General features: G+C 51.4%; 1 protein-coding gene across 1 annotated transcript in view; it reads right to left on the bottom strand.

Annotated features, from left to right (window-relative positions):
• CHST8 (carbohydrate sulfotransferase 8) overlaps nucleotides 1-20,750 on the bottom strand; it is a 123,914-nt gene extending 103,164 nt beyond the window's left edge. The window contains exon 1 of the mRNA XM_004765200.3: nucleotides 20,394-20,750. The gene's annotated coding sequence lies outside the window, so the exon portion shown is untranslated. The remainder of the gene's footprint in view (nucleotides 1-20,393) is intronic.
• Between the last annotated feature and the right edge of the window lie 907 nt (nucleotides 20,751-21,657).

Genomic DNA, 21,657 nt, shown 5'->3' on the forward strand with positions numbered 1-21,657 from the left:
CTAATGTATTTGCTTAGCATAATACACTCTAGCTCCATCCATGTCATTCCAAATGGTAAGATTTCATTCTTTTTGATGGCTGAGTAATATTTTCCATCGACTGATAAATTGATAAAGAAGATGTGTTCAAAAACATTTTTTTTGAAAAAAGAAGAAACAATGAAAAACCAAGGAAAGTAAAAAACACAAAATAAAACAAAACAAAGAATGCAAATACACCAGTAACCACACAAAAAAAGATTAACTGGTTATGAGACCCTTCCAAAGCGTGATGCAAAAATGCTGGAAGTCAAGAGATACTGAAAAGGTAACAAAGAAACATAACAAACAAAAGATACATAAATAAAAAGCCAAGGTTGTTTTCATAATAGTAATATAAGGCAAAACAGTATGTAAAGCAAAAAAAGCATCAATAGGGATTAAAAGAGTCATTACACAAAGAAAAAAGGGGTAATTCACTAAGAAAATATCATAATCTTGAACCTATCTGCACCTAATAATAAAGCTTTTGAAAAATATAGAATAAACAATGATAAGATTGTAAAGAAAAATGAACAAATTCATAATCATTTTGGGAGATGTTAACACATCTCCCTCTGAAGTTGATAAATTAAGCATCAAAAAAATTTAAGGATATAAAAGATACAAATAGTACAAGTAACAAGACTAACTGAAGATAGTATACAGATAGATATAGATGATACAGATATAATTCTGCACCCAAAAATTAGAGGGTATGTATTATTTTAAATGATACATATCATTTTAAATGTCATTTTAAATATAATGGGGGGAAAAAAGACCATATACCAACCAGGACACAAAAGAGTTCTCAATTAAAATTAAAGAATCAATAGCATGCAAACCAAAATTTCCGACTACTGTGCAATAACTGAAAAGCAGAAAAGAAAAAAAAAATGCCCTTAAAATGTTTAAGAGTCTCAATAATTCATGAGCCAAAGAATTACAAAGGAAATTATAAAACTTCTGGCTATTAAGCAGTAGTATAATAAAATAATTATGTACCCCCAACAAATTAAGATTAATCCAGAAATGCATTACAGAATTGCCATAACAGATACTAGATATCTATTAATATAACTTATTGCATCAATAGATCAAAGAAGAAAACCATGTTTATCTCCATAGATGGATCAAATAAATTTGGGAAGAAGTCCTTGATTATTCATAATCACAAATGTATATGGGATACTTTATTATTTTTTTTAAGATTTTATTTATTTATTTGACAGAGAAAGTGAGAGAGCACAAGCAGGCAGAGCAGCAGTGAAAGATAGAGAAGCAAGCTCCCGACCGAGCAGGGAACCCGATGCGGGGCTTGATCCCAGGACTCTGGGATCATGACCCGAGGTCAAAGGCAGACACTTAACAACCAAGACACCCAGGCGCCCCTGGGATACTTTATTTTTTTAAGTTCTAAAAATCTTACCATATTGACAGCATCAATGATAATGGTGAAACATTAGAGTCAGGAATAGAACAAGGAATGCCCACTACTGTTTAATATCCTGGGAATACTTGCTACTTCAAATAGAAAGGAAAATTAAATTAAAAACATGAATAAATAAAAAAGCAGAAAGGAGTAAATCTTGGGGCACGTGGGTGGCTCAATTGGTTAAGCATCTGACTCTTGATTTCAGCTCAGGTTGGGATCTTGGGGTCATGAGATGGAGCGGGGGCGGGGGGGGGAGTCTGCTTTAGATTCTCTCTCTCTCCCTCTCCCTTAGCCCCTCCCCTTCCCTGTGTGGGCATGTAGATGTGCACATTTTCTCTCTCTCTCTCGTTTCCATGCGTGCTCACTCTCGCTCTCCCTCTCTAAAATAAATAAACTTTTAAAAAAAAGAAAGGGTAAATCTTCATGACTTTGGGTTAGGCTTTTTTGGACACAATACCAAAGAAACAAACAACAACAAAAAAAAATACATAAGTCGGACTTCACCAGAATTAAAAACTTTGTCACTGCAAGTGATACTCTCAAGAAAGTGATAATACACAAAATAGGATAAAATACATGCAAATCATATAGCTGATAAGGAACTTATACCCAGAATACATAAAGAACTCTTACAATTCCATAATTCACAAAACAAATTTATAGGAAAAGGATTTGAATAGACATTTCCCAAAGATGTGCAAATGACCAATAAGCACGTGAAAAGACACTCTACATCATGAGTCATTACAGAAATGCAAATCAAAACTATAATGAAATCAAATGCTAAATGCAAATCATAGATTACTTTGCACTCTATGATGGCTATGGACCAAAGAACAGACAGTAACAAGTATGGCTGAGGAGATGAAGAAATTAGAGCACCCATATATTGCTGGTGGGAATGTCAAATGGTGCCACCATTTTGGAAAACAATCTGGCAGTTCTTCAAAAGGTTAAGCACAGAGTTATCAAAAGACCGAGGATTTCCACACCTCTTTATATACCACAAAGAAATGAAAACATATATTCACAAAAACCTGGCACAAATGTGCACAAATGTGTACCTGGCTGTTTTATTAATAATAACCAAAAAGCAAGAACAACCCAAATGTCCATCAATGGGTGAAAAGATACAATAATAAGTGTGGCATATCCATACAATGGAATATTATTCAGCTATAAAAAGGAATGATGAGGTACCACAACAGGGATGAACCTGGAAACCATTATGCCAAGTGAAAACAAAACAAAGCAAAAGGAAAAGCAAAAGCAAAAGCAATTTATTTACCTGAAATGTCCACAATAGAGAAATTTAGAGAGACACAAAGTAGATGAGGGGTTGCCTAAGACTGGGGAGATAACATAGGGTTTCTTTTTGGTGATGGTTGCACAATTCTGTGAACATAGTGAAAACCACTGAATTGGGGTGCCTGGGTGACTCAGTGGGTTAAGCCTCTGCCTTTAGCTCAGGTCATGGGATCGAGCCCTGTATCAGGCCTTCTGCTCAGCAGGGAGCCTGCTTCCTGCTCTCGCGCGCGCTCTCTCTCTCTCTCTGCCCACTTGTGATCTCTCTCTCTGTGTCAAATAAATAAAATCTGAAAGAAAGAAAGAAAGAAAGAAAAGAAAGAAAACCACTGAATTATTCACTTTAAATGGGAGAATGTCATGTGATTCTATCTCAGTAATGGGAAGGGAGCTATGGAGAGAGAGAGAGAGAGAGAGAGAGAGAAAGAGAGAGAACTTCCATATTCCAGTCACCAGATCTGTACCCACTCTTCTGCCTTCTTAGCCCTCACCAGAGCTTAAGGCTGTGCTCCTAGAGCCAATCCCTCAACTTCCACCAACTTCAATGCTCCTTCTACCAGACTTTGCTCCAGCGATCCTCTGGTCTACCTACAGAATCGCCCACCTTCTATTCAGTCATTCTCATCAACATAAAAACAGGCTATTTCCCCCCTTTACCTAAAAGCAAAAACAGACTGTCTCCGCCCCCCTTCCCTCAGCAGCAACCTTCCCATTTCTTAGCTCTCCTTCGCAGGAAAGCCTCTTATTACTCATATTCTCAACTCATGCCATTGTCTCATAGCCCCACTTAAATCAGAACGTTGTGCCCTCCACTCCACCAAAGCCACTCCTCTTCAGGCGCACTGCTGAATCCGCTGGTCTATCCCGGGTCCTCCACCAGCTTTGACACAGGTGACCGATGCGCTCCACGAGGCGCTCTCTTCCCTTGGCCTCTAAGATGCTATGTTCTCCTGGTTTCTTCCCACCTCACTGGTCACTTCTTGGCCCTTTGATCTTGGTCCCTCCTCATCAACCTGACTTCTTCCTGTTGGAATATTCTAGGTGTCAGCTATCAGTCTTCTTCTCTTCTCTTTCTACACTCACTGGTTAACTGACCTCAATCAGTCTCCTGGCTTCAAAAACCATGTGCTGATGACTCCTAAATTTATATGCCCAGCTCTCTCCATAACTCCACACTTGTATATCCAACCAAACAACCAACATATGCAGTTGCATGTGTACTAGACATCTCAAATACAGTACGTGTTCACTGAATTTTTGGTCTAAACCCCTCCAACACCTCCTGTGCCCACTGTCTTTCTCAACTCAGTTGGGGGTAACTCCATCCTTCCAGGTGCTCAGACTAAAGCTTTCCTTTCCTCACATCCCATTCAATCCATGAGGAAGTCCTGTTGGCTCTGCCTTCAAAACTGACCTGGAATCTGACCTATTCACTCCACGTTGCTGCCACCATCTTGGCTGAGACCACCATCTCTCACTGTAAGAACCTACCAGCTCTTTGCCCCTCAGCACAGTAGCAAGAAGAGCAATCCTCTCAAAACATACTTCAATCATGGCACTCCTCTGTTCAATAGCCCGCAGTGGCTCCCCAACTCACTGGCAGTAAAGTCAATTTCCTTATCCTGCCCTACAAGACCCATTCCCTCCCCATTCCCTCCCAACTCACCTCTGTGGCCTCATTCCCAGCTCCTCTGGCCCTCCCTCTCTCTAGTTCTTTGCTGTTCCTTATTCCTGCCTTAAGACTTTTTACTGAGTATCCCCTTGCCTGGCAGATATTCGCCTGGGTCAAGACTTCTCAACCTTGGCACTATCAACAATTGGAGCCAGATAATTCTTTGTTGCAGGGACTGTCTTGTGCATGGTAGGACATTCAGAAGCATCCCTGGCCTGTCCCCACTAGATGCCAGTAGCCTCTCGAGCCCCTGGGGGCACAATTGCCCCAGGTGGAGAACCACTGATCTGGATCATCTCTGTGGTCCATGCCGACATTCCCCCCAAATCTCATGTCCGCTCATGTCTCCCCTTCTCAATGGCGCCCACACTGACCACCCCACTCAGTACTTCCATTCGCCCCACCCCCACCCCACACTTCCAATCCCCCTTACCCTGCTTGGCTCTCCAAAGTAACTGTTATGTTGGCTTCATGGGAGTTGGGATCTTCCTCTACTTTGTTTCCTGGGATAAACCCAATGCCTAGAATGGTGTCTGGCCCATGGCTGGTTCTCAATAAAAATTTGTCGATTCAAGGTATCACAAGACTCAATATGGCAAAACGTAATAAAGATATTAATAGGTCAATTTACCTCCCAATTTATCCCAAGTTTATCTAGAAATGAAACACAACCCCAACACAAATCTCTACGGGATATCATCGGAATCTTGACCCAACAGTTCTTTCTAAAGGGCACCTCTAAAAGAATAAAAATGTGGAGTCACACAAGAATAACAGGAAAACGCTTGCCCTCTATAATATCAAAAACGTGTTCATGTGATACATTAATTAAAATAGTGGGTTCTGGTCCTAAAATAGGCAGACTAAAACAGAAGAGACCACACGTGGGCCCAGGAAATAAAAGACTTAAGCAAATGATAATGATGGCATTTGGAAATCGGTCAGCAAAGGGTAGGTGCTCCGTAAACGGTGGTCTGATGGTTGGTTGGCCATTCTACGCCTGCAGTATACAGGCTATGCAGAAATACAGAGGTAGTAATCCCCACTGGCAAAGTTGCTGGAAGAGTCTTAGAGGCTTGCCTCTGGGGGACGGGACCAGGAGACATGGTGAGGGATGAAGCAGGGGAGTGCTGGATTTATTATAAGCCTTCTACCCTCTATGCTTTTTAAACTACATATAGATATATTACTTTGAGGAAAATTCAAGTTATTGTTAAAAAGCACTAAGCACGCCCCTCTTTAACCTATCAAATTGACAAAGATTTAAAAAAATGAAGATTCACCGGTGCGAAAAAGGCACACTCACGCACTGCTGGGTCTTTCTGGAAAGGTGATTTGTCAGGAAATATTAAAAGTCTTAACCATGCAGACCCTCGGAGCCAACAATTCCACTTCTGGAAATTTATCCTGAAGTGACACCAAGGAATACAGCAAGACCGTTCGCTTTGACGTTCTTTAAAATTGAAAAACAAAAATGAAAACCACCAAAATGTCCAACGGGGAACTGTTTATATAAATTATGATAAATTCACATGAAGCAATGTTGTGCAGGTGTCAAACGTGGGATGGAAATCGATCCGTTACCCTGGAAAGGCGTTCGTGATATATACAGTGATTAACCAGGGTATGTGCAGTAGGGATAAAAATTATTACATTTTTATAAAATGAATATGACTTACGAGTTTATGCATATAAAGAGATATAAATATAAGCTATTCCCTCTCTGTAACAATGTATGGGAACCCCAGCTCCAGAAAACGCGCTGAGTGGGTGGTAAGACTTTTATTTTCTTATTTTTACTCTTTTTTTTTTTTAATCTTTTTTCTACTCTCGCTAAAGCCTTTTTGCAGGGGTTTTCTAAGACTTGTGAAGGAGGAGACAGGAAATGCTGAAGGTGAGGTCTGTCAGATGAAGGGTGGGAGTCCACACGCTCCTTTGCTACCCATTCAGCCACAGAGCCCCACATGGAGTGGCCCAACGGCCCAGGGCTAAACTTGCCAGAAGCCAACCTTACTCGGGGCCCACCCAGCAGCATGGATGCACAAAACCCACCGGTGAGGGCCCCCTTCCCAGCAGATGGGGGCTGGGGGCAGGACAGAGGCCACATGTGGGCAGGCCACTGTTGCCTGCAGCCCAATAGCTCTGCACAGCCATGGCCTGTGGTCTCTGCAGTTACTGTCCCTTTCCAGGGGCTCTGGCCCTCGCCTTCTAGGAGGGAAACTGTCCACCTTGCCAATAAAACTCTGGGTTGCAAATTCTTCCAGCCCAGAAGGGAGACACAGGTCACAGACACATTGTGTGGTCAGTGCAAGACTGATTTTTAAATTCAGGATTAGTCTCCATACTCCAAAGGAACAGAATTTGTACAAAAATCTGTCTGTTCTTGAATGTTCAAATATCTGGCCACCCTGCGCCCCTATCCTGTTAGGACAGCTGGTGCCCGGGATCTGCTGTTCCCTTCCAAGGGGTAAGGCTCCTGGCCTCCCAGAACCCATGTGTGTCTGTTGCCATGCGTCCTGAGTGGGGCTGAGCCCCTCACCAAGGCTGCTCCAGGTCTGGACTGCCTCCCGCTCTCTGATACTTTACCAGGACTCTCCCTCCCACCATCACCTGTGGTCCCCAACCCTGTGTCCTAAGCCCCCCAATAACCTTGCCCTTTGGGACATGGGAGTTTTCATCACAGAAAACCCCTCCAAGTCTGCCCCCTACACAGAGCCAGGTGGTTTGGGAGTCAGATCCCGGGGATCCCTTTGGTCCCACTGCTTGCTGCTTAAACCCTACAAGGTGGATCAGGACCTAGGCCAAGAGCCCATCAGCATGACATCCAGCCCAGGGTTCAAGAAGAGGACAGAGAGCAGAAAGACCATTTCTGGTCCTTGGGGGCTCTGATTGCAGCAGAAGAGACACCTGGGCAGAGGTTTGGTGTAGCAAATCTGAAATCCCTGAGAGCCAGTGTGGCAGACCTAGTTCCCTAGAGAGGCTTCCTGGGAGACCCCTGTGAGGATGTGAGGGGGCAGGAGCCAGCAGAGAGAAAGGCAGTGAGGCCTCAGCTGATCCCATAGGGCACTCTGGGGCTGGAGGACACAGTGAGGGATGTACCCTTGGGCAAGGAGCCCCCCAACCAGGCCAAGGGCCGTTCTTCTTGGGGGGTACTTCTGGGAGCAGCAGCGGCAGTTTCCCAGCACACCCACTGTGGACAGGCTGGGCGAGAAGACTGTCCCACGAGAAAGGCCCGGAGGTGTCTCCCACTTGTTCTCCAGAAAGGCCTCTCAGGAAAGGGCCAGACGTTCAAAACAGGAGAGTGCACTGAAAATTCAGTCACATCCCCGGCATTTATTTGAAACAGAACATTAATTCTGACTGTCATTAGAGTCCATTTCAATTCTGTAATAACATAAAAAGTTAAGAGTCTAATTTATTCATACAAATCTTGTTAGCATCCAATTTCCACATAATGTAACATATTCCTTAAAAAGCTGACAAAGCAGGAGAAATTAAAAATGTTTAAAAAAAAAAAAAAAAAGACATCCATGGGCGCTCATGACCACAGAGCCAAAGGTGAGGAGGGGGAGAGTGGGGTGGCCCCAGAAAGAGCTGGAAGCTTGGAACAAGACTTGGCCGAGGCTGGGGAGGTAGACTGCTTCACCCAGAAGGAACTGCGGTGCCCACCCACCCACCCACTGCCTCTGGGCTGCCCCCACCCATAGGCTGCGGGACTCTCCCTCCCCACCTCCGGCCCAAGGTCCCTGTCCTGCCAGCTCCCCAGACAGCTCCCTAGCACTTTCCTCAGCAAATCCATCCTCGAGAGCCCGTAACTCCTCTTAATTACACGTCTGCGGTGTTTGCATTAGATAGCTGTCACCCTGTAATTTACCCGTACACGGGTTTTAATTGTACATTAATCTTTCCTACACGCCACTCCTCTGCTAGAATCTGTAACAGCAGCACTTTGGGCCATTTTGTTTATTCCCCAACCAGAAATAGCTGATGAATGTAATTGCACGGAGTGTCCCTCCCCTTCTTTTCCAGGATTACCTGCTGTGTGCGGGGGCTGGGGGGAGGTTCCTGTCACCAGCAGGCCGCCTTGAAACACAATATTGGACTGTTACTCGCGGGCAACATCAATTTCAGAGGAAAGGTCACAAGCAAACAAGCAATCTTCCAATCACCTGCCATGGACTCCCTGGGCACCCTGGCTCACATCCTTTCTCTCCAGCTCCAGGCTGGTGGGTGCTGGAAGGGCGCCTGGGGACCCGTCTTGTAAGAGATGATGACGGAGGGCAACATGCGAACCTAAGAAATCCACCAGCATGGAGGTTCCAAGGTCACTTGGAGAACCACAAAGGAGAACTATAAATTACAAAGCCTGGATGGCTGCCAGGGCCCCAGGAAGCTACATTTAGCATATCATTCTCTCAGCAGCAGGAGGAAGGCTTAGCTCCCATTCCGAAGGAATTTGAATGGAATTTGTTAGAACACTGTGATTGAAATATCACCAATTGGCTTTTCATGACAACTCGGCAATAGACTGCGATGGCCATGGATATGTGTGTGTGTGTGTGTGTGTGTGTTGGGGAGGGGTTAGCTGTTGTGTTCTCCAGCTGGCCGAGGTCCATTCAATATTTATGAAATCCAGATGAAGCCCTACACTGGCAATGAGCTGATATCATAACACAGATTTCAAAAACGTCTTGACATTTGCCCAAGATCAAATTTCCCCCTGTGAAAACCCACGAGGCTCCCTGCTCACGGCGGTCTGCGCACCATGGGCCCCCTCCCCGCAGCAACCTGCTTCTTGGGAGTCCCGGTAATTAACACGGGGCTGGGAGACACTGGGGGTCCGGGGGTGTGCAGAGGAGCCAAGGACCACCGAAGTCCACTTTTCCTTTGTGGAAAATGGAAGCTGTGGTTTTCGGTGGTGAAAGACAGGAGTTTCAGCCATTTTTATGGTTAAGCACTTTCCGACAAGCAAAACAGAGCTTGGTGATCTCCATATTGACAAGGCTCTGACACGTATTTGGACCAAGAGAGACATGCGGTGATCACCCATCACACATCAGCCCAGGAAACAAAAACGAAGGCAGGAGATATATTTCCTTGGGGCCACAGATCTCATTCAGGTGCAAACTTCAACTGCTTTTAGGAGACCCTGGTAGGAAGAACATTACTGGCTTTCCTGTGGCCTGGGTTACACCTTCTTTCCAAAGTGGTCCCTAAGGGCACTCTGCACCCCAGAGGATGGCTACCTGTGGCTTTTGGAGACAAAGGCTCCCCGTGTACCAGAAGCCGGAGCAGTGAAATACTGCACGGGAATTATCGCCCGCCATCCAGGCCTGAAGTCCCCGGAGATTGTTTACGAGGAAAAGGCGAAGGCGATTTAGTTAGTTTTTGATAAACACTTCATATCGCACATCCTAAGAGAAGCAGAATACTTGTCAAGCATGCATCTTTATGAGCTGTCCGCCTATAAACCTTGCACGAAAGGTCTGTGCTTAATGTTGGTTTGGCAGTAAATTGGCGTGATGCACGGGTCTGCTGCATCAAATTAGCATCGACCCATAAAACGCTACTGAACGATTCTTCAAATCTGCCAAGTCTTCAAATCAATTTTGGAGAAAGCGTTGAGGGTTTTTTTTTTTTTTTAACTTTGATAAACCTTTCATATTAGTTATCACAGAAGAGCATAAACCCTTCTAATCTGTCTTTCCACCGAAAAAACAACAACAACAAAAAAAGGTGTTGTTTTTCCCAAACTGCTTTTAGCTCTTCCATTTTGCACACCACCTCCACCTCCACACCGCATAAACACACTATGTGTGTCATAGATTCTTTTTTGCCCTATTTTAAAGCCAATGGTATGTGGCGCCCACTGTCCGTGCCCCATGATTCTAAAGTTTGGAGAGAATTTCTACTGACACCGGGAGAAAGTTCTCGCTCTTGGCCTTTAACATGCAATCCCCAGCTCACCTCCTCCAGGAAGACTTCCACAACTCACCAATGAACTCTGATCATTACTCTGTGCCCTTGGGTGTTGGGTAAACGAGACTGTGTTCTCTTGTCAGCTCAGTGCAAGTTCTCAGGGAAGGCCCTCAGGTGTCATCTTCCCCTCTGCACATTTGAGGACCAGCCCAAGCCTCCTGCCTGCAGATGCCCCAGCCAGAATCCCTTGCTCTCACTCTTCAACTTCAGAGATCTTGGCCACCCTAGCCATCCCCCGCAGGTGGCATCAGGCTTGTGTATGTGAATTGCCCTTTCTTCCCTGGGGGCAAGGGGTGGGTCTGAAAACCAAACAAGAACAGAACCTTGATTTGAACCCAACAGGTCTGACCCAGAGCTCTCATGCCCCAGGTCATACTGCCTTCCAAGTAAGTATGTCAGAGTTGAGAATAAAGGGAACAAGAAACACCAAAAGAAAGGAGGCTTTATCCCCTTTTGATGGGAACCACTCCTGTTTTGGGCAGGAGTGGATCAGGTGGTCATAGACTTGGCCCTCCTGCCTCCCCTTGACCCAGGGGTGTGTCGTCTGTGAAACAGAGGACACAGAGTGGCAGAGGGACGGAATGCTACATTTGGGGGGGGGAGGGGTTCAGGCTTCTCCAGAGGGACCCAATGACGGAGAAGCCCAACAGACATAAGGTCACCCAAGAGTTGTTCCTAAATGGCCAATGCCCGGAGCTCTGGGGGTATACAGGGATTTGGGGACACCAACACAGAGTATTGGGCCTAGGACCCAAAGGCCTTGGTCAGAAGCTGGCTCTGGAGACAAGGGGGTCATTTAGAAGGGCAGAGCACCAGGACGGGATACCTTCTGAGGCACCAGAGCCCGATTCCCGGAACCCTCCCCAAGCAGCCCAGGCTATGGACAAAACCCCATCAAGACAGTTAAGGTGGAAGAGTGCAGAGGTCAGTGGGCAGGTCAGTGGGGACCCACTGGACACCAGGACTATTTTAGGTTCTGGGACATGGCAGTGAACAGGATGGACAGACAGCTCATGCTCATGGAATGTGTGAAGGGAAAGAAAGATGAGCCACAGAGAGATGGAGCCACACAAGGGTTTATTTGGTGACTGGGGGCTGGGGCCGGGGCCCAGTGCCTGCATCTTTCACAGCTCCCGGAGTGATCCTGAGGCCAGTGGCCGGGTCCCCAGTCTCATCCAGAGAAACACCGGTCATCAGCACCCATTATCCTCCAACAGGCAGATTCAAGCCTGTCCCGCAGAGGGAATCACAAGCACCCCCTGACATTTAAGATACCCACAATATGCGAGACGGAAGTGAATCTTCAAATTTGTTCAATAACGGTGTCAAGTTCAACAAATCCTGAGCCAAATAAATAAATAAATAAATAAGCTGTATTAGTCATCTGGAAAATAAAATTAAAACTCCAGTGAGATGGGGCACCTGGGTGGCTCAGTGGGTTAAAGCCTCTGCCTTCAGCTCCGGTCATGATCCCAGATTCCTGGGATCGAGCCCCACATCGGGCTCTCTGCTCGGCAGGGAGCCTGCTTCCCTTCCTCTCTCTGCCTGCCTCTCTGTCTACTTGTGGTCTCTGTCTGTCAAATAATTAAATAAAACCTTTAAAAAAATATATTCCAGTGAGATATCTCTACCTACTCATGGGATGGCTAAAATGGGGGAAAAAAAAAAAAAAAACATGGGCCCCAGGAATTGTCAACAAGGTTGTGGAGCAACGGGAACTCTCAGAGCTAACTGGTGTCCGTGCGGGGGATTAACACAACCACGTCAGACAACCGACAGCACCCGCACAGGAGAACCTACACGCACCCCGAGACCCAGCAATTCTCTTCTCGGTCGATGTTCATTAAGGCGAGCAGCACCTGTGCCCAAGAGACACAAGCGGGAATGTCCCCAGCAGCACTGTTCACCACAACCCCAAACTCTGAGCAATCCCAGTGTCGGTCAGCCGGAGAAATAAGACGTACACCGGGGTACATTCGCACAACGGCATCTCACATAGTTGCGAGAACAAATGAACAAGGTGGGTGGGTCTCACACCCAGGGTGGTAAGCCAGACCCCGGAGTGTACAGACTTTGGATTCCACTGATATCAAGTTCAAAGATAAGGACAACCAATCAGTGCCATTCCCAGGGAGGACAGCAGTTAGCCGCGGTAGAGCAGAAGGGCCTGGAAGGGGACCGAGGGACCACCGGGACACCGGTCACATTCCCAGTCCTGCTCTGGGGGCTGGGCACATAGGTGTGTTTGGCTTGTGGGATTTCACGTCGCGGTGCACACAATCTCGGTATGCATACTGCGCTCAGAATAAAAAATTTTCTGGGGCACCTGGGTGGCTCAGTGGGTTAAAGCCTCTACCTTGGGCTCAGGTCCTGATTCCAGCGTCCTGGGATCGATCGAGCCCCGCATCAGGCTCTCTGCTCAGCAGGGACCTTACTTTCTCTCTCTCTCTGCCTGTCTCTCTGCCTATTTGTGATCTCTGTCAAATAAACAAATACAATCTTAAAAAAAAAAAATAAATAAAGTTTTCTGATGGACTGAATGCAGGATGGGGAAGAGGCATGGATGGGAGCCTGTCTAGAAAGGGCAAGACTTGAAGGGGCACAAGCCAGTGGGGTCACATGTCCCCTAAGCCTCTGTCACGTTACCAGGCAAGACCCTGATCAGTATGTATCCTTGCACCTGAGACAGAAAGAAAGACTCACAGACAGACCACACCCAGGAGATAAGAAAGATAATAATATGGCCACCAGGACAGGGATTCTACTGTCATCCCCATTTTAGAGATGAGGAAACTGAGCCTCTAGCCCACAGGGTGATTAAGTGGAGAAGTTGGGATTTGAACCCCGGAGGTGTGACCCCTGGGTGCTGGTTTCATTCAGAATCCGGGGCTGGCTGCATGGGGGCAGGCAGAGAGGTGGAGCTGGTGGCCATTCATGGCTGCCCCTTGACACTTGAATTCAAGCAGAGGGACTGAGAAAAAGGTAAATAAGAGGCCTAGATCGCGTCTTCCCAGAGATGAACAGACATTACATGTGCAGACCAACCCTCGGGAAGGGAGATAACATCAGGAGACAAAGACGCCCAAAATCTGAACAGGAGAAGGCAAGACAGACCCAACAAGTCACCCAAACCTACAAGACGTCTGTGAGAGGAAGGCACGTGTGTGGCCGCAGTGCAGGACGACAAGGAGCCAGTGACCACTGACCCCAGGAAGCATCGGTATCCAGAGCGCCACAACAGGGCAGGGGACAGCCCACGGAGCTCACCACCCATCACCAGGCCCCACGGCCACCCCACTCCCGGCCCAGACAGACCTTGGCCTGAAGGGGTTGGAATCAGACGTGGGAAAGCAGAGGGAGCCATCAAGAAAAGCTCCTTGGGGCGCCTGGGTGGCTCAATGGGTTGGGCCACTGCCTTCGGCTCAGGTCATTATCTCAGGGTTCTGGGATCGAGTCCTGCATCGGGCTCTCTACTCAGCAGGGAGCCTGCTTCCTCCTCTCTCTCTCTCTCTCTGCCTGCCTCTCTGCCTACTTGTGATCTCTCTCTGTCAAATAAATAAATAAAATCTTTAAAAAAAAAAAAAAAAGAAAGAAAAGCTCCTTGGACATTGCATTCGAATCGGACCCCGACGCACATAAGGGAAGGGGTTAAGAAGAAAATCCCGGTGGGGGAGCAGAGGGAGCCAAACCAGGTTGGCTGCTTCCCACCCCCACTCCAGCTCAACCAGTAGAGACGGAGTACCTGCTCTGAGCACTGGCTCAAACATTGTAGACAGAGGGTTTACATAATGCTGTGACTTGACCAGTGTAGACAGACAGACTGAATTGTGTGCTGAGTCCAACCCCTATAAACAAACTGCCTGCATGACAAACTGGGCTCAACCAATGTAGATGGATTGCTCTGCATAGCGGGCTCACCCCCGTCAGCTCTGGGAGCCAGGGCCTGATGGATAGGGTCCATGTCCATGGGGGAAGGGTTGGAGAGCCCAGGCACGGGGACCATGCCCAAAGCCACAGAGACTTTTGAGGGCTCTAAACCCTCTACAAAGTCCCGCAGAGAGTGGGGCTGGCCCGGACTGAGTGGAAAGTCTCCGTGCTCCCACCCTAGACGCAGCCAGTGTAGACAGACCCCCTCCACCAGGCACTGGCTCAGCTGGCGTAGACAGAGTGCAAAGTGGAGCTCACTCCGCCAGCCAGCAGCCATCACCGAGTCCCTTCTCCGAGCTCATTGCGGCCCCGACAGCCAGAGCGAGCACTGCTTTTTATCAGCGCGGAAACCTGCTCGTAAGCTCCCTCGGCCTCCTCTGGGCCCGGCAGGCGGCTCCACACACAGAAGGACTGCTGTCAGTCTTTGCTGGATGTCGGGCACGCTCCCATCAGGAGCACAGGAAGCAAAGCCCCCCAGTCTCAGGGCTGGAGGGTCTCTGTGCTCACAGACTTGGGCAGATGGGTCCTGTCCAGGGAGATGAGTCAGCCCCCAAGAAGCAGCAGCCTTGAGTGGGGGGAATGACTAGTCTGCCAAGTGTGAGTCAGTCTGGACTAGGGGCTGCTGGCAGAGGGCTCTCCTGTGTCACCTTCCCCACTGGTGAGCACCTGGGCACCTGGTCGGTGGTCTATGGTGTTGAGGCAGCCCCCAGGTATCAGGGAGGGACAGTGTGGTGATGCCACCCTCCAGGCAAAGGGTCCCAGTGCTGGAGGAATCAGCTCCCGAAACACCTGGGGCCAGAGGATTCATCTCTACCTCCGAGCATCCTCTCCTTGGCTCTCATCCCTCCTGTCCCCGAGTCTGGCCCAGCTGGGAAGGAGCTGGCTCAGGCCCAGCCAGAGTGAGGACAAGGTGACAGCGACCTGGGCTGTTGCTTGCAGCTCAGCGGCCGCTCGGCTCAGGGCCCACAGCCAGCAGCGTGGGCACCACGGGAAGCGGGGTGACTCATAGAGCCGCTCCCCCCCACCCCAGCTCTGCAAGACAGAGCTAGGGGGCCAAGTGGATTGTGCGGATGACAAGCGGAGCTGCAGACAGCCACAGGGAACTCGCCAATATCAGAGGGAGCTGAGGAGCTGTAAGTCCAGGGCAGAGCCCCCAGCAGACGGGCTCCCACAGGGAGGAGGGGAGGAAAGAGGGCTGGAGTGACCGGAGGCGAGTCCTTTCCAGTGCCGGCCAGCTGCCAGGGCAGGTTCAAGTGGGTGGCAGCAAGTAAAGGACCTACCAGGGCCCCACAAAGCTAAGTGGGGCTAGGGCCACCTCTGGCCAGCAGCCTTGCGGGCAATCAGTTCAAAAGGAGAGTGGACACAGAGCAGCTTGTCCTCACTGGAGAGCATGGGGCACTGGACTGTCACTTACTGAGTCTCACTCCCTGCTGGGGGGCAAGGCAGCCGAAGGCCCAAGGGCTTAGAAGAAAGCTAGAAGGTGGGCCATGTAGGCAGGGGCACAGACGCAGCTGCCTGACCCCTGGAGGACAGGACCCGACCAGGGGGGACAGGAGGCTGGAATTCTTGATCTAGGGGTGCAGCTGGGGAGGTGGCCTCAGGGAAGCGATAGCTCCCAGTGGCGATTCAGAAGTCGGGGTCCTGACGGCCTTCCCAATCTCCCCATTGACACCAAATCCAACGCCAGAATCCCAGCAGATTCCCATGGGCCTGCTCCTCTTCAGGACCCCCCAGTAATTCCCAGTAATTCCAGCAGGATTACTGCAGCTCTCTCCTCACTGGGCTCCCTCTTCTGCAGCAGCTGCTGGGGTCAAGGTCTAAGCTTCTCCCTGGCCTTCAAGGCCCTGCATGGCCAGGGCTCTGGCTGTGTCTCCACCTGCATCAACCCCTCCACTCTGCTGGCCACGTGGGCCTTCCTGCACCTCCCTCTCACGCATGTGCACACTCTGCCAGGCAAGCTCTCTCCCTCCCCATGGCCGCGCCCTTCCTTGCTTCTTAGCTCCAGGTTTGTTCCTTCAGACCTCAGCTGAAGCCTCACCTCCTCCGGGAGGTCCTCCTGACCCTCAGTCCCGGGCAGGCTACTCTACGATGCATCTCCGAATCACCCAGATGTTTCCTTTATCTGCTTGTCACAGTCTAGAAACACACACGTATCGGTTACTTGTTTAGCTATGGCGTCATCTGGCAGAGCGTGAATCAGTGAGTGAAGAATCAGTGATGGGGGAGTGGCTGTCTCCCAGGGGGAGGGGTCTCTCTTAGTTTAGTTTACTTTCTGTCCCCGGAGCCTGGCCGAGACAGACACCTGCTACCTGCTCCACAAGCATTCCCTGATGGCAGAATGGAGGACAGCCCCAACAGGTGGGACGATGGGAAAGTGGGATGGGGTCCTCCAGCTCCGGGTTTCAACGTTGACAACTCTCGTTTAGTTCAAATAACTGTTGCTCACCAGGGCCACCTCTGATAGCAGCTTGGCAGAGACAGGGAGCCTCGCCCACCCCTACCCCCGCTCCCGCCCCCTGATTTCCCAGAAAGGCATGGCCCACCTTCAAGGAGGGGAGCTGGGATGCTGCGGAGCCCCGGCCGCTTGCCTGCACACACTGTGACTTCCTGGCTTTCCAGATGGAATCAGAGTTACCTTTTGCTGTCTCCCCACCTGGACGCAGGCTCCCCCACTCTGCTGCTGGCCGAGGCTACATTTCAACCAGCAGGTGCCTGCTAGTGCCCCCAGATCACAAATGACAAGTAGTTTTGTGCAGGGTAAAAGTCAACACTTGTTCCCACCACCGATTTGTAAGTCTCATCCTGGGCCACGGTGATTTGCCGACCATGGGATCCCACACCTTCCAGCTGGGAAGAAATGAGATGGGGCATGTCCCGTGTCCCCTGCCACCTGACAGAAATGCCCTGTCCCCTGCTTGTTTGAACACAGGGGTTCCCTCTGCCTTGGGCCGCCTTTTCCCCGGAGGGAGGGAACACAGCCGCTCTGGAGTCAGACTAGTCCTGGCTCTGACTCCAAAGACAGTGCCAGGGAGTCTGCTGTCCCCATGCTGTCACTGCACAGGATCCCTGCTCCCAGCAAATTTCCTAAGGCTCCAGGACACCATCTCCCAATTTCACACCCAGACAATTACCTTTGATTTTTTTTTTTTTTTTTAAATTTCTCTCTGTCCCACAGCAGGGCCACAATGATCTCACTGGGCCAGCCCTCCATAAATCTCCTGTTTCTAACTCGTTACTTTCTGACTAGCCGAAAGGCCAGGGCCCTTGTTTCACATAGTGCTTACTGGCTCTAATGGCCACAGCCATTCATGAAGGTGCTGCCATACCCTTGATCCACTGTCCTGCCCACCGGCTACCTCCCTGCTCCACATTTTCCCCAAGGAGGCTGTCACACCCACCGAGGAGAATCAGGGAGACACAGCAGGGACAGCTGAGACAGACATCTCCCACTCCAAGTCAGACTGCCAGCCTGAGAAGGGGGCCCCAGTGCTTCCCACCAGCCCGCACAAGACTCCAGCACCCACGACAGGTGCCTCCAGCCGGATGCATCAGCAAATCACGATAAAAGCTTTCAGCGCCCATGGCTTCGATCAGCAAAACCACAAAAAGCCTATCAGGTCGACGCTGGCACAAACTCTGAGCAAAGAGCAGAGAGGGAGTCTGCCAGGGTGTTTCCAGTCAGGAGACTCTGACTTCCCACCTTTTAAGTGAATCCCAAGCAAATTCTGCAAGGAGCTCACCAGCTCGCTTTCCCAATGACCGTATGACCATACGGGGGAAAAAAAAAGTCACTACTGAACTTTTCCCAGACTTATTAGCTTACATAAACAGACATTTGAATAAATGTTTAAAAAATGAAATTCCCTTGATACTCTGTAATCAGTAAATGTTCATTATGGAAACACAGCAAATATGCATGAAATTTCCCAAGTGGTATTCTGGCTACAAGATTAAAAAGGCATCTCAAACGGCAGGCTGAGTTACAAAGCCTCTTCCTCCGGTCACAATCTCGCAAAGCTCTGCCAAGCCCAGAAGGTCAGACAAGCCTGCTCCTCTCTCCCAGCCAGAGACAGTGAAAATCAGCCCATGATTCTTTGGCCCGCTCAGGCGTTTTATAAATGAGTCCCTACCTCACCTGATTGATGTCTCTCTATAAATAATTAATCCTTGACCTTGTTTTAAGGAAAGCCTTGACTTTTTAATTTGGGGTCTTTTTAAAAATCAATACCAGGGGAACATTATTCACTCCGGCGGAGTTTGATTCCAAGTAAATAAATAAATAAGCCGCCCTACTGGTATGTCTTGGGGTGAATGGGCTAGGCAGTGAATGGGATGGGGCCTGACTTTGAGGTTCTCTCTGTTCAGATGCTATTACATTGTTGACCATCCTATTAAACTCAACCTCTTCACAGTCTGCAATTTATTCCTCCTGTGGGTCATTTCACAGAGGCAAGTCTGATGAGGGCTCTGAAATGTGCTTTTACTCTTCCTGGGAAGGCCCCTTGGCCCTGTCCTACCCTACGTGGTGGGCAGCCTGAATTTTAAAAGGGTCTCCTACAGGGAGCAGAAGGTCACCTCTTCCTGCAGCCTGTCTGCATTGCCTTTGGGACAGGGACAGAAGGTGTCCAGGAGAGGCCATAACAGTTGGCAAAGTTTAAAGAGGGTTCAGCCACTCTGTTCCAGAGGCCGCCCTGCTCTAGGGCAGGACTTGAGAAAAGTTCCCCACCCACAGGCAAGGGTCAAGGTGAACTCGGGTGTGAGAGGTTACCCCCCTAAAACGTAGGCTTAGTAGTAAAGCTTGGAAGCATCCCAGAAGTGGGGAAGGGGTCAGTCTGTCCCTTCCTCCTCTGCCACCTTCTCTTCCACCATGCACCACATGCACCCCATGCACCCCACAGAGGCTATGGTCCCTTCACTCAACCACTTTCCGCCCCTGCTCTGCTGCCGGGCCAGACACAAACCGCCCTGCCGCCCATTCTCCCTAGCGTAGTCAGTCCCAGCTGAGCAGGGTCCAACAGGGAGGCGCCCAAGGACCCGAGAGCCACCCGATACCGCGGATAAACACTGGGAACCCCGGGATCTGCCCCTACTTCTCAGTTAGAGCAGCCCCGCAGCGAGTGCTCCCAGCCGAGGGCGTTGTGCGGCTGCCAGGCCAGCCCCGGGTCGGGGTCCCGGGGTCTGGGGACCACATGTAGGGCCAAAGTTAGGGCGGCAAGAGTCCCGCGCCTGGGAAGGGAGAGGGTTCCCCTCCGACTCAAGCGCCAACACCGGCACAACCAAAACCCTCCAACGCACCTTCGCCTGGCGGCGTCGGCCTGTACCGAGGTCAGGGCGGGCGGGCAAAACTGGCAGCTAGCTGCTGGAGTTGCAGCCGCCGCCAGAGCTCGGCTGGGTCCCGCGGCGAAGCAGATCCTTCCCGCGCCCACCGGAGTCGTCCCAGGTTCGGACTCCCGCACTCCCGGACACTCGCACGCGCACACCTTTGCACGATCACTGATGCACACACACTCGCCTCAAGTACAAAACAGGCCGGTGCCCTGGAGAGTCGCGGGGTGGAGACGCGCGCGACGGAGCGCGGGGGGCACCTTCCGCCGCTGGGTGGGAAGCCCAGGCAGCTCCGAACTCCTCCCCCGCCCCTGGGCGCCACCCGCCCCCGAATCCCGGACTGGAGCGCGCGGGAAAGCCCTAGGCGCCTCGGGCGCTCCAGCCCGGCCCTCTCCCCGCGCCAGGCACCCAGAGCTGGGAAGAACAGAGCGTCCGCGGGGACCGAGGGAGCCCGAGGGCTGCAGTACACAGACGCGCGGCGGCAAGTGAAAGCCATGGAGCAAAAGTCTAATTAAAGTTCCCGCTACTGGAGCGGGTCCCCGAAGCGCGGCCGGACCGGAACCCCGCGCGCCCTATCTCCGCCCGCGGCTTCGGACGCTTAACCGTGCAGCTTCTCGGCGCCGGGACGCAGTGCAGTCGCGGGTCCTCCCGGGACCCTTCGGGGCGCCCTTCCCGGCCGGGAGCTGCTCAGGGTGGGAAAGGGCTGGGGCGGGGGCGCAGCGCACTTACCTGGCGCAGCCGGCGCTCGCGGGGTCGCGGGCGCCTCCAGCCCAGGCTCGGTCCTCCACGGCGAATCCTCCGCTCCCGGGCTCCGGGCTGCAGGGAGGACCTCCGCCCCAGCTTGGGCCCGGGGCCTCCTCCCGCTCCGAGCTGAGCCCGGTGCGGTGGGTGAGGCGAGCGGCGCGGGCCGGCGGCCAGAGCGCGCAGGAGAGGGAGGGGGAGAGGGTGCGGTGGCGTGTTCTTCCTCGGCCCCCCGGCGCGGGTCCGTCCCCTGCCTCCCACCTCCCGGCCCCCACCGCCGGCCTCTCCTCTCCGCACAGAACCGCCAGATCCCGCTAGCGCGCCGGGAAGGCTCCCAGCGAAGTGCGAGCGGAGCCTCGGGCAAGCTGGAAATAACGCCACGCCCGCCCGGCGCCCCGCCCCCGGCCTGGGCCCCGCCCCGCGGTGGCGGTGGCGGCGGGGGCCGGGCCGGGAGGGGATCACTCCTGCGATCCGCGGGTCCCTCCCAGGAGCTCGCGGGCGCCGCGCCCACGCGCGCTCTGCGGCTCCGGCGGCTGGCCCCACTGGCCGCGCGCTTCGAGGGAGCCTCCGCTGGGCGCGGTCCAACCGCCGCGGGGGTGGGGGCGGTGGTGTGGGGGGCCGCGCCCTTCTCCCGGGATCCCTGAGAGCCGGCTTCCGGGCTGCCACTTGGCTCCAGAGCGCGGCCAGAGTGCTGCCACTGCCTTGGTGGGTCGCACGCCGGCACCGACCTGGGAAAATGACTAGGCGTCACCAGAGCTGGCGGTGACCACCGCTGGGCAGCGGCGCGCGCTCGGAACCGGCAGCTGCGGGGGCGCGGGGCTGGTGAAACACTGAGGATCGGCCCCTAGCAGCGTTCTGAGGGGATCCCTGGGCTACAGCCTCAGTGAAATTTGGTCAAGGTCTTGGGCGGCCTTGGTCCCAGGTGTCTGCACCCATCCCCAAATTCCTGGGGCTTTGGATTCTGCTGAAAGGACCCATGATCCAGGCTCTTCCTTGAGGGCTACCTCCTTGAAGTGCTTGTTGAGTCAGGTGCTGAGATTTGGGGGCTGGGGCGGGGTTCGTGAACCCGGTGACCCTGGGTCAGCCAGCTCCTCCCTATACACACCCTCTACAACACGGGAGAAAGGGGCAGAGGCACAGTCACGGAGCACCAGGACGGAGCCCGGATGGGAAGGGGGGAGAGGAACCTCTGACTCCAGTCCTGTTTTTCCTGAAAAGAGGCAGCCCCCACCTGCAGGGGGCAAGCAGGTGC

The sequence above is a fragment of the Mustela putorius genome, unplaced genomic scaffold, assembly GCF_011764305.1.
Source record: "Mustela putorius furo isolate JIRA1106 unplaced genomic scaffold, ASM1176430v1.1 tig00000174_pilon_pilon_pilon, whole genome shotgun sequence".
NCBI lineage: Eukaryota > Metazoa > Chordata > Mammalia > Carnivora > Mustelidae > Mustela > Mustela putorius.